The sequence below is a fragment of the Pongo abelii genome, chromosome X, assembly GCF_028885655.2.
Source record: "Pongo abelii isolate AG06213 chromosome X, NHGRI_mPonAbe1-v2.0_pri, whole genome shotgun sequence".
NCBI lineage: Eukaryota > Metazoa > Chordata > Mammalia > Primates > Hominidae > Pongo > Pongo abelii.
In genome coordinates, this window is record NC_072008.2 from 69,306,620 (window position 1) to 69,319,840 (window position 13,221).

General features: G+C 39.4%; 1 pseudogene; it reads right to left on the minus strand.

Moving 5' to 3' along the window:
• Window positions 1-1,593: 1,593 nt before the first annotated feature.
• LOC100455881 (grpE protein homolog 2, mitochondrial-like) lies at window positions 1,594-2,282 on the minus strand (annotated as a pseudogene).
• Window positions 2,283-13,221: the final 10,939 nt, after the last annotated feature.

The window sequence follows — 13,221 nt, forward strand, 5'->3', positions numbered from 1 at the left end:
TCTTACAAGTTGGATGTTAATATCTAGTTGTTCTTTATATTCTTACTGAAATTTAGTCAATAGTTTAGAGATTATTTTCCTTGGGTCCAGTCTTAAAATGACTAGGTTTTCAAACTTCAGAAGGAGAAAAGGTGAGATTTGATCGTTAAGGCCTATTCCAACATTAAAATATCCATAATTGACTGCCTCCCTAAAGTTTGACTGATGTATCATTCATTCATTAAGTCATTTATTGGACAAATCTTTTAGAGAACGCCAGCTATAAGACTGAAAAAAAAACACATAATCCCATTAACTCTAGGAGGTTAATATATAAAAGATGAGCTAGATGTTTACACAAATGTGAACTAACAGATACAAAAAATAGGAAATAAAGCTTGTCAGTATAACAGAGGTAGTGATTTGTGAGTACCAACTAAAAAAAAAAAATTCTCAGGCAGAGTGGTAAGTGCCTGTAGTCCTAGCTACTTGGCAGGCTGAGGCAGAATTTCTTGATCCGAGGAGTTGGAGGTCAGCCTGGGCAACACAGAAAATAAATTGCTGAAAGGAGTGAATACTTATGTTTAGTGTTCTTATCACAAAAAATAACATAAATAGATCAAGAGGAAGCTTAAAAAATGTAAGCATAACTATTAATAAATGAAATGCGAAATCATGGGGACCTAACACTTTTGTCTTGATCATCACCTCCCATCATCTAATAAAGGATTATAAGGCAAAATTGACAAAGGGGAAGAGGAGTAAGGGCTGGTAGAATAAGAAGTTGTAGGTAAATTATCTGAATACAGCCATCTGGGTAGTTAGCTGTTAGTGCTAACTCAATTTGCCAAAAATGATTATATGACAGGGAGGCTGAAAATAATTTGAAGATAACTCAGAGCAAAGACAGCCCAAGGCTTTTTGGTCATTCTTGCTTGAAAGGGTCTTAGGTAACTCAAATTTTCTCATGTTCCTTTCCTTCCAAGTCTCACCTAGACCTTTAGCCCCTGCAACTGGGGATGAGAAAAGGTGGGTATGAGACAATGATGTGAGCATAAAGCCTATCTAGTTGCATTACAAGTACAAAAGACGACTAAAAGGAAAGAAAGCAAAAGGTAAAGTCCCGAAAATCTATGTGTATAAAATAAATCCAAATGATCTAAATGTATACAAGAGTAAATTTACAAGAATACAAAGAAGACTTATCCTCTAAGTACCTAAATGTTGAACCAATCCCTACCATCTCCTTTTTCCACAAAATACAAGATACTATAAAATTCCTGTTATAGGGACTACTAGGAAGGAACATGTAGTTGAAAACACATAGTTAAAAGAATTTTGGATTCAAATTCATCAGAGTACCAATTTTCCTAACCATGTTTTCATAAAGGCCATCGGAAGATGTCACACTATTCAAATGCCCAATGGTAAGACTTCTGATGACACAAAACATGTCACATTAAATCAATAGAATATCTTAGAAATAAAACCAATATGACTAAATCCAAAACATATCACATGAAGTACCACATGTGCAATACAAAACTACTTTAATAAATAAAAGAAACACAGGTAACCGCACTCTGGGAGAACATTCATTTCCTGATGGCTTCTTCACAGTCCTCTCTGAGACTCCACTGTCACTTCTACCTGGGCAAGTCTAATGGTCCAGCCATGAAGTTTGTAACCATCTTGTCTCATTAATGCCATGGTGCCAGACTGCACCACAACACCAGCTGGCACAATGCAGAGGATTCATGCTCATGGGAATCATATTTGTCACCAATGGGTGTCAGCTTCTCAAGGTCATGCTTGGCAAACACACTTTTCAGCTTTGCTTCTAAAAGTAACAACCGTTGGAAGACTTTCTCCAGAGTGAGCTTCTGGTCCCCAGGCTCTGATTCTTCAGAAATGCACTCTGTAGTCTTCTCCAAAATGTCAGCCACCTCCACTAAGTCCTTACAGAAACTCTGGATTCCAAATAACTTGGCATCTTCCACACATCTCTGGGTTCACCTCCTTATGTTTTCACAATCAGCTATAGCTCTCTGGTATCTCACCATTAAATCCTGCACTTCCTTCTCCAGTTTAACAGCTTTTACCCTTAAGTCTTGTTCAGCAAGAGACGGCCCAAGCTCATCAGGAGGGTCCTCGGAATGGCAGTCCTCACCAGCGGTTCCCTGGGTGGCAGTGCTGAATGGAAGTGGGCATCCCTTGCTCTCCCATGAGGCACTCTAGGCCAGTAGGTGCTACACCTGCTGGTGGCCCGCCCACATCGACCACATGGCCATGTTCCCGACTTCGGCTGACGGAGGCAGCACAGGCGCACTTGCTCAATATTTCGTTAATTATAATTTTTTTTTTGAGACGGGGTGTTGCTCTTGTTGCCCAGGCTGGAGTGCAATGGCGCAATCTCGGCTCACTGTAACCTCCACCTCCCAGGTTCTAGCCATTCTCCTGCCTCAGCCTCCTGAGTAGCTGGGATTGCAGGTGCCTGCCACCACACCTGGCTAATTTTTTGTATTATTAGTAGAATTGGGGTTTCCTCATGTTGGCCAGGCTGGTCTTGAACTCCTGACCTCAATTGATCCACCTGTCTTGGCTTCCCAAAGTGCTGGGAATACAGGCTTAGCCACCACCTGACCTATTTTTAATTTTTTGGGTACATAGTAGGTGTATATAATTATAGGTTACATGAAATATTTTGATACAGGCATGCCATGCATAATAATCACATCAGGGTGAATCACCTCAAGCATTTATCCTTTGTGTTATAAGCAATCCAACTATACTCTTTTAGTTATTTCAAAATGTACAATTAAATTATTTTTGACTATAGTCATACTGTTGTGCTAGCAAATACTAGGTCTTATCCTTTCTATTTTTTATACCCATTAACCATCCCCATTTCCCTCCCACCACTACTATTCTTCCCAGCCTCTGGTAACCATCCTTCTACCATCTGTCTCCATGAGTACAATTGTTTTATTTTTAAATTTATTTTTGATTTTTTTTTCTTTAAGTTCTAGAGTACATGTGCAGGATGTGCAGGTTTGTTACATAGGTAAGCATATGCCATAGTGGCTTTCTGCACCTATCAACCCATCACCTAGGTATTAATGCCAGCATGCATCAGCTTTTTTTCCTAATGCTCTCCCGCATCCCCCAACAGGCCCCAGTAAGTGTTGTTCCCCTTTCTGTGTCCATGTGTTCTCATTGTTCACCTCCCACTTATAAGTGTGAACATGCCATGTTTGGTTTTCTGTTTCTGCATTAGTTTGCTGAGGATAATGGCTTCCAGCTTCATCCATCTTTCTGCAAAGGACATGATCCAGTTCCTTTTTTATGGCTGCATAGTACTCCATGGTGTATATGTACCACATTTTCTTTATCCAGCCCATCATTGATGGGCATTTGGGTTGATTCCATGTCTTTTCTATTGTGAATAATGCTTCAATGAACATATGCATGCATATATCTTTATAATAGAATGATTTATATTCCTTCGGGTATACACCCAGGAATGGAATTGCTGGGTCAAATGGCATTTCTCATTCTATACCTTTAAGGAATCACCCTACTACCTTCCAAAATGGTTGAACTAATTTACATTCCGACCAACAGTGTAAAAGTCTTCTTATTCCTTTGCAACCTTGCTAACATCTGTTGTTTGTTGACTTTTTAATAATTGACATTCTGATTGGCATGAGATGGTATCCCATTGTGTTTTTTATTTGCATTTCTCTAATGATCAGTGATGTTGAACTATTCTTCATGGGTTTGTTGGCTGCATGTATGTCTCTTTTTTTCAGAAGTGTCTGTTCATGTCCTTTTGCCCCTTTTTAATGGGGTTGTATTTTTTTAATGGTAAATTTCCTTGTAAATTCTGGATAATAGACCTTTGTCAGATGGATAGATTGCAACAGTTTCCCCCCATTCTATAGATTGTCTGTTCTCTCTGGTAATAGTTTTGTTTGCTGTGTAGAAGCTCTTTAGTTTAATTAGATCCCATTTGTCAATTTTTGATTTTGTTGCTATTGCTTTCAAAAATTTCATCATAAGGTCTTTGCACATGCCTATATCCTGAATGACACAGCCTAGATTTTCTTTTAGGGTTTTTATGGTTTTGAGTTTTACATTTAAGTCTTTAATCCATCTTGAGTTAATTTTTGTGTAAGTTGTAAGAAAGGGATCCTGTTTCAATTTTCTGCCTATGGCTAGCCAGTTCTCCCAGCACCATTTATTAAACAGGGAATCCTTTCCCCATTGCTTGTTTTTTGGGGGTTTGTCAAGGATCAGATGGTTGTAGATGTGCTGTTTTATTTCTGAGTTCTCTATTCTCTTCCATTGGTCTATGTGCCTGTTTCTGTAAAAGTACCATGCTGTTTTGCTTGTTGTGGCCTTGTAGTATAGTTTGAAGTAGGATAGTATGATGCCTCCAGCTTTGTTCTTTTTGCTTAGGATTGTCTTTAAAATCGTTTTTTTTCTAATTCTATGAAGAATGTCAGTGGTAGGTCAATTGGAATACCATTGAATCCATAAATTGCTTTGGGCACTGTGGCCATGTTCATGATATTGATTCTTCCTATACATGAGCATGGAACGTTTTTGCATCTGCTTGTGTCCTCTCTGATTTCCCTGAGCAGTGGTTTGTAGTACTCCTTGAAGAGATCCTTCACTTCTCTTTTTAGCTGCATTTCTAGGTATTTTACTCTCTTCATGGCAATTGTGAATGGGAGCTCATTTATGATTTGGGTCTCTGCTCATCTGTTGTTGGTGTATAGGAATGCTTGTGATTTCTGAACATTGATTTTGTATCCTGAGACTGCTAGACTTGCTCATCAGCTTAAGAAGCTTTTGGGCTGAGACGACGAGGTCACAACAAAGACAATTTGACTTCCTCTTATCCCAACTGAATACCCTTTATTTCTTTCTCTTGCCTGAGTGTCCTGGCCAGAACTTCCATCACTATGTTAAATAACAGGGGTGAGGGAGGGCATCCTCATCTTGTGCCAGTTTTCAAGGGGAATGCCTCCGACTTTTGCAAAATCAGTATGATATTGGCTGTGGATTTGTCATAAATAACTCATTATTTTGAGATATGTTCCATCAGTACATAGTTTATTGAGAGTTCTAAACATGAAGAGATGTTGAATTTCATCAAATTCAAGGCCTTTTCTGCATCTTTTGAGATAATCATGTGGTTTTTCTCTTTAGTTCTATTTTTGTGATGAATTGCATTTATTGATTTTTATATGTTGAACCAGCATTGCATCCCATGGATGAAACTGACTTGATCATGGTGCATAAGATTTTTGATGTGCTGCTGGATTTGGTTTGCCAGTATTTTATTGAGGATATCTGCATCAATGTTCATCAGGAATATTGGCCTGAAGTGTTTTGTTGTTGTTGTATCTCTGCCAATTTTTTGTATCAGGATGATGCTGGCCTCATAAAATGAGTTAGGGAGGAGTCCCTCCTTTTCAATTGTTTGTAACAGTTTCAGAAGAAATGGTACAAACCCCTCTTTGTATCTCTGGTAGAATTCAGCTGAAATTCATCTGGACGTGGTTTTTTGTTTTTGTTTTTGTTTTCTTTTTGGTAGGCTATTTATTACTGCCTCAATTTCAGAACTTGTTATTGGTCTATTCAGGGATTCAACTTCTTTCTGGTTCAGACTTTAGAGGGTGTAGGTGTCCAGGAATTTATCAATTTCTTCTAGATTTTCTAGTTTATTTGCATAGAAGTGTTCATAGTATTCTCTAATGGCTGTTTGTATTTCTTTGGGTACAGTGATGGTATCCCCTTTATCATTTCTAATTGTGTTTATTTGAAACTTCTTTCTTTTCTTCTTTATTAATCTTACTAGTGGTCTATTTTATTGACTTTTTCAAATAAACAGTTCCTGAATTTGTTGATTTTTTGAAGGGTTTTTTTGTGTCTCTATCTCCTTCAGTTCCACTCTAAGCTTAGTTATTTCCTGTCTTTTGCTAGCTCTGGAGTTTGTTTGCTCTCGGTTCTCTGGTTCTTTTAGTTGTGATGTTAAGGTGTAGGTTTGAGATCTTTCTAGTTTTTCGATGTGGGCATTTAGTGCTATAAATTTCCCTCTTAATACTGCTTTAGGTGTGTCCCAGAGATTCTGGTACATTGTCTCTTTTTTCTCATTGTTTTCAAATAACTTCTTGATTTCTGCCTTAATTTCATTATTTACCCAGGAGTCATTCAGGAGTATGTTGTTCAATATCCATGTAGTTGTGTGTTTCAGTGGGCTTTTTAATATTGAGTTCTCATTTGATTGTTCTGTGGTCTGAGAGACTGTTTGTTATGATTTCAGGTTTTTGCATTTGCAGAGGAGTGTTTTACTTCCAATTATGTGATCAGTTTTAGAGTAACTGTCATGTGGCACCAAAAAATGTATATTTGTTGTTTTTGGGTGGAGAGTTCTGTAGATATCTATCAGGTCCTCTTTGTCTAGAGCTGAGTTCAAATCCTGAATATCTTTTTTAATTTTCTGTCTTCATGATGTGTCTAGTACTGACAGTGGGGTATTAAAGTCTCCCACTATTATTGTGTGGGGGTCTAAGTCTCTGTGTAGTTCTCTAAGAACTTGTTTCATGAATCTGGGTGCTCTTGTATTAGGTGCACATATATTTAATGTGGTTGGCTTATTTTGTTGAATTGAACCCTTTAACATTATGTAATGCCTTTCTTTGTCTTTTTTGATATTTGTTGATTTAAAATCTATTTTGGCAGAAACTAGTATTGCAACATCTGCTTTTTTCTGCTTTCCATTTTCTTGGTAAATTTTCCTCCATCCCTTTATTCTGAGTCTATGTGTGTCTTTGCACATGAGATGTGTCTCTTGAATACAGCACACCAATGGGTCTTGTCTTTGTATCCAGCTTGCCATTCTGTGTCTTTTAATTGGGGCATTTAGCCCGTTTACATTTAAGGTTAATCTTGTTATGTGTGAATTTGAACCTGTCATCATTATGCTCACTGGTTAATTTTGCAGACTTGTTAATGTTGTTGCTTTATAGTGTCATTGATCTGAGGATTTCAATGTGTTTTTGTAGAGGCTGGTAATGGTTTTTCCTATCCATCCATGTTTAGTGCTTCCTTCAGGAAGGCCTGGTGATGACAAAATCCCTCAGCATTTGCTTGTCTGAAAAAGTTTTTATTTCTCCTTTGCTTATGAAGCTTAGTTTGGCCAAATATAAAATTCTGGGTTGGAATTTCCTTTCTTTACGCATTTTGAATATTAGCCCCCAATCTCTTCTGGGTTGCAGGGTTTCTGCTAAGAGTTCAGCTGTTAATCTGATGGGCTTCCCTTTGTAGGTGACCTGGCCTATCCCTCTTTCTACACTTAACATTTTTTTCCCTTATTTTTACCTTAGAGAATCTGATGATTATGTGTCTTGGGGTAGATCTTTTCATGAAGTATTTTATTAGGGTTCTTTGGATTTCCTGAATTTGAATATTGGCCTGTCTTTCTAGGTTGGGGAAGTTCTCCTGGATGACATAAATGTGTTTTCCAACTTTTCTGCATCCTCCCCATCTCTTTCAGGTACTCCAGTTAGTCGTAGGTTCAGTCTTTTTACATAGTCCCATAATTCTCAGAGGTTTTGTTTGTTCCTTTTCATTCTTTTTTCTCAAATCTTGTTTGCCTGCCTTATTTCAGCAAGATGGTCTTTATGCTTTGATATTCTCTCTTCTGCTTGGTCTATTTGGCTGTTAATACTTGTTTTTGCCTCATTAGGTTCTTGTGTTATGCTATTCAGCTCCATCAGGTCATTTATGTTTCTCTCCAGACTGGTTTTTTTCTGGTTAACAGCTCCTGTAATATTTTATTATGGTTCTTAGCTTCTTTGCATTGGGTAAGAACTTAATCCTTTAGCTCAATGAAATTCATTATTACCCACTTTCTAAAGCCCGCTTCTATCAGTTCATCCATCTCAGCTTCAGCCCCATTCTGTGCCCTTACTGGAGAAGTGTTGCAATTATTTGGAGGAGAAGAGGCATTCTGGCTTTGGGGATTTTCAGCGTTTTTGCATTGGTTTTTCCTCATCTTTATTGTTTTCCTCATTTTCATTGATTGTTCCTCATCTTCATTGATTTTTCCTAATCCACCTCTGATCTTTGAGGTTGATGACCTTTGGATGGGTTTTTTTGGGGTCTTTTTTGTTGATGTTGTTGCTTTTTGTTTGTGTTTGTTTGTTTGTTTTTTCTAAAAGTCAGGCCCCTCTTCTGTAGGTCTGCTGCAATTTGCTGGGGTCCACTCTAGTCCCTGTTTGCCTCGTATCACCAGCGAAGTTTGCAGAACAGCAAAGATTGCTTCCTGCTCCTTCCTCTAGAAGATTTTACCCACAGGAGCACCAACCTGATACCAGCCAGAGCTCTCCTGTCTGAGGTGTCTGCTGACCCCTGTTGGGAGGTCTCACCCTGACCCTCTTAAGGAGGCAGTCTGTCCCTTAGCAGGGCTGGTGTGTTGTTGAAATGGGAAAAGTTTCCTTATTCCCCTCGCAGGGCCTGCAATGGGGGTGTGGCTCAGTCTGTTGCCCCAGTGCTCAAACCCCTAGGGGGAGCATGCAGATGGGCAAGTTGTGGGACTCTAACCTGACAGCAGTGTCTAGGGGTGAATGTTTACAGCTCCTGAGGCCCCGGTGGGTGTGTGATATTGTGTGCTCTTTCAGTTTAGCCATCTGCAGGTAGCTTGTGTTAGTCAGCTCAATTAGACCCTCTGCCTTATCACAAGGACAGAGGGTTTCTTGCCTTGGTATACCAGAAGAATCAGATCACATGTGGGCTTGGAGAATGAGTGCAAGATTTTATTGAGTGGAAGTAGCTCTCAGCAGATTGGGGAGCCAGAAGGGGATGGAGTGGGAAGGTAGTTTTCCCCTGGAGACAGACCACTTAGCGGCTGGGCTCCTTTCCAACCACCCCAGAAAAACTCCACATAGTTCTGCTGGTTGATGCCTGCTGGCCTGCCAGTGTCTGTCAGTGTGCTGTTGCACTGACATGCTCCTTCTAACATTCTCTCAACATCCACCTGCTAGTGTTTTCTCCCAGCAATGTGCTCTTCTCAACATCTAGTATGCATGTCCACTAGGGTCTCAGAGTTTTTATAGGCATAGGATGGGGGTGTGGTGGGCCAGAGTGTTCTTGGGAAATGCAACATTTGGGCACAGAAAACAGAAATGCTTGTCCTCACCTAGGTCTGTGGGCACAGGCCTGATGTTGAAGCCCTAGCCAGGGACCAGACACTTCCCTTCCCAGGACTTCCCTGCCCCACTCCCATATCACTATGTTGGGGGAATCCCCCTCATTGGGATCATCTGATCTCTTCAGAGCCAGCAGGAAGGAAAAATTAAGTCTGCTGAACCTGGGACTGTGGCCAACCCTCCCCCGAGGTGCTCTATCCTAAGGAGATGAGAGTTCTGTTTATAAGTCCTTGACTGGAGCTGGTGGACTTCCTGCAGGGATGCCCTGCCTGGTGAGGAGAGATCTAAAGGAGGAGTCTGGCCACAGCTGCTTTGCTGTAATGTGGGGAATTCCACCCAGTCCAAACCTCCAAGTCTCCTTAGCACATTCAGGGAAAAAGCACCTACTAAAGCCACAGTAATGGCAGCCACCCCTCCCTCCTCAGAACTTGGTCATCCCAGGCAAACGCCAGACTACTGTGCTGGCAATGGGGATTTCAAGCCTGTGGTTCTTAGCTTGCTGGGCTCCGTGTGAGTGGGACTTGCTGAGTGAGACTGCTTGGCTCCCCGGCTTCAGCCTCCCTTCCACTGGAGTAAATGGTTATCCTGTCTCCCTAGAGTTCCAGGTGCCACTGGTGTATGTAAAAATTCCTGCAGCTCAGTGCCTGCCCGAACAGCCACCCAGTTTCATGCTTGAGACTCAGGGCCTGGTGGTATAAGCCTGATCTGAAGACTGCAAAACTTCATGGGAAAAGTGTAGTACCCCTGGTGGGTAGCACAGTCTCTCGTGTCTTCCCTTGGCTAGGGGAGGAAGGTCCCCCACTCTGTGCACTTCCCAGGTGAAGTGTCACCCCACCCTGCTTCTGCTCACTCTCCGTGGGTCACGTCCACTGCCTAGCCGGTTCCAATGAGATGAACTGGGTACCTCAGTTGGAAATGCAGAAATTACCCACCTTCTGCATTGGTCTCACTGGGAGCTGCAGACCAGAGCTGTTACTATTCCAATTGTTTTAACTTTTCACCCCCACCAATAAGCAAGAATATGGAAAGTTTGTGTTTCTGTGCCTGGCTTATTTCACTTAACATAATGACATTCAGTCCCATCCATGTTGCTGCTAATGACAGAATCTCATTCTCTTTTATGACTGATTAGTACTCCATTATTTATATGTACCACATTTTCTTTATCCATTCATCTCTTGATGGAGATTTAGGTTGCCTCCAAATCTTGGCTATTGTAAACAGTGCTGCAATAAACATAAGAGTTTAGATATCTCTTCAATTTACTGATTTCCTTTCTTTTGGGTATATATCTAGAAGTGGAATTGCTGGTTGTGTGTTAGCTCTCTTTTTAGTTTTTTGAGAAACCTCCAAAATGTTCTATATAGCAGTTGTACTAATCTACATTATCACCAACAGTGTATGAGAGTTCCCTTTTCTTCACATTCTCACCAGCATTTGTTATTGCCTGACTTTTGGAGAAAAGTGATTTTAACGGGGGTAAGATGGCATCTAATTGTAGATTTGATATGCATTTCTCTGATGATTAATGATGTTCAGCACCTTTTCATATACTTGTTTGCCATTTGTATGTCTTCCTTTGAAAAGTTTCTATTCAAATCTTTTGCCCATTTTTGTAATTATTTCTCTAGTTGCAAACACCTAGCTTTAAAAGCATGTCTTGCATATCCACAGCTGTTTCTATACTACTTTCCCCTCCAATCCCCAATGGGACAACCATGTTACTTTACCATTCCATACTCACTTTGAGTAGCAACCAAGTCATTTTGGGATGATGATACTTTGAAACAACAAAGCAACATTGCTGACAGTCTTTCTACATTGATTTCCTTTTAGAAGAATATTGTTTGCTTGTTTAACGAATGTATGAACATGTTAAATTTTCTTTGTCTTTTATGGCTGACAGCTCAAGGTAATTCCTCAGGCAATTTTTTAAATGAACATCCTCTTGAAACATTTGGTCTCTTCTTTTTATCAACTACTGCTCAGTGATCTTTGGGAACACTCTCAATCCTTTTCTTGATTTCGATTCCTACCTTTTTTTTCTATCTGTGAGCCCCTAATAACCCCAGTGAAGGCCAGAAAGCAAGGGAAGGGTAGTACTAGTGATGCAAAATCCTGAGATTTTTAACTGAAATAAGCAATTTAAAAAACACTCTATCATAAAACTTGACAGGCAGGTGGCATGCACCTGTAGTTCCAGTCACTCAGCAGTTGTAGGTATGTGGGCTACTTGAACCCAGGAGTTTGAGGCTGCTGTGACCTATAATCACACCACTTCACTCCATCCTAGATGACAGAGTAAGACCTTTTTCCTAAAAAATAAAAAATAAAGCTCTAAAGCCTTTGAAAGTGTCTATGGAGCTCATTCAGAATCTCCATGAAATTCTATCAAATTCTGCAAATTCCTGTGTTTAAATTTGCTATTACCTCAAGTACTAGTATTCAAAACAGGGAATTTTTCATATTCAATTTTGTTGCTTTTCCATTTTAACAACTAAAATTACAATAATATTTTATACTATTTATTGCAAATATATGTTATTTCAGCTACATAACAAGATTATACATTTGTGGTCTAATAGACATAATCACCACTTAAGTATTGCCTCTATGAAAAACTACATTTTGAGTTCCAACACCAAAACTTACAAGTGAACTTTTGGAATGTGATAACTTTGTAAATTAGTGACTAACTATATATTTAGCTGTAACCTCTCATCTGCACTTCAGTATCATATTTCCAACTGCCTTCAGGACATCTCTATTTCTATATGAAGCTGTCACTAAGTTCAACATGTCTAAAATCAAATTCATTACATTCTCTAACCATTCCTTTACTCCCCCTTCCCTTATATATCAAGCTTCAAGTCTCAATTGCTCAATAAAGTATTTGTTTGTTGTTTTTGTCTTTTTTTTAAACTGTTTTGACTTACTTATGCCAATACTGAGATTTCCTTTCTCTAAACTCATATGACGTCTTGATCCTCCAGTCATGCCAGCCTTGGGGGACAATCAAGGCTTGGCAAAATATGCACTGGCATTTTCTTGGTGCCTCCATTAGAGAAGTAAGCAAGGAAACATGCAGTCACTTAATTATGTTCAGTACCAGGTCAGATGCATAGAAAAGTAATATTAATATTTGCCCTCAAAGAGTACGGTCTGGGGTAGGGAAAAGAGACAAGAGAAAAACAAGTAATTAACAAACAATGCAGTAACTGTTGTAAAAAAGTAAGTGAAAAGTGCTCTGTGTTACAGGACAGGAGGTGGTACATTTTGCTTACTAAAATGGAGGTGAGAAAAATCTTCACAGAGAAGATGACAACTGACATAAACTGTGAAGGATTAATAAGCACTTGTTGGTTGCAGAAAAAAGAAAAATCATATCACATGATAGAAAATAGCATCCATAAAAGTGAAGAGAAATTAAAGAGGATGGCACATTTAGAGAATGGCAATAATTATGGTGTGACTGACTTGGGGTGAAAAGTAGAGCAGGAAAGAAACAGAGTTGAAGTGAGGAGTAGGCTGGGATCTCTCATTGTGTGTATTCTAGGAAGTATTGAATAGACTTTATTCTAAGGTGTAGTGGAACCACAAGGAAGGTTTCTGAATTGAGGAGTGATATTATCATGTGTGGGCTTGAAACATTATTTCATTGGTAAACTGGAGAGATTAAAGCAGACTAAAGCTAATTCATCCAGTAAATATTCATTGCACCAGCAGTATGAGTCAGGCATTATGCTAGGAACTGGAAATATAATACTAAACAAAATCAGGCATGCTCTGTGCCATTCTGGAGCTTACCAGTCTAATGGGAGAGACAGGCAGGGTAACTGAACGGATACATCTCAAAAAAGACATACAAATGGCTAATAGATACATGTAAAAATGTTCTACATCATTAATCATTAGAAAGATGTAAATTAAAACCACAATGAGATATCACCTCAAACCTATTAAAAATGGCTATAATTAAAAAGGCAAAAGATAACAAGTGCAGGTGAAGATGTTGAGAAAA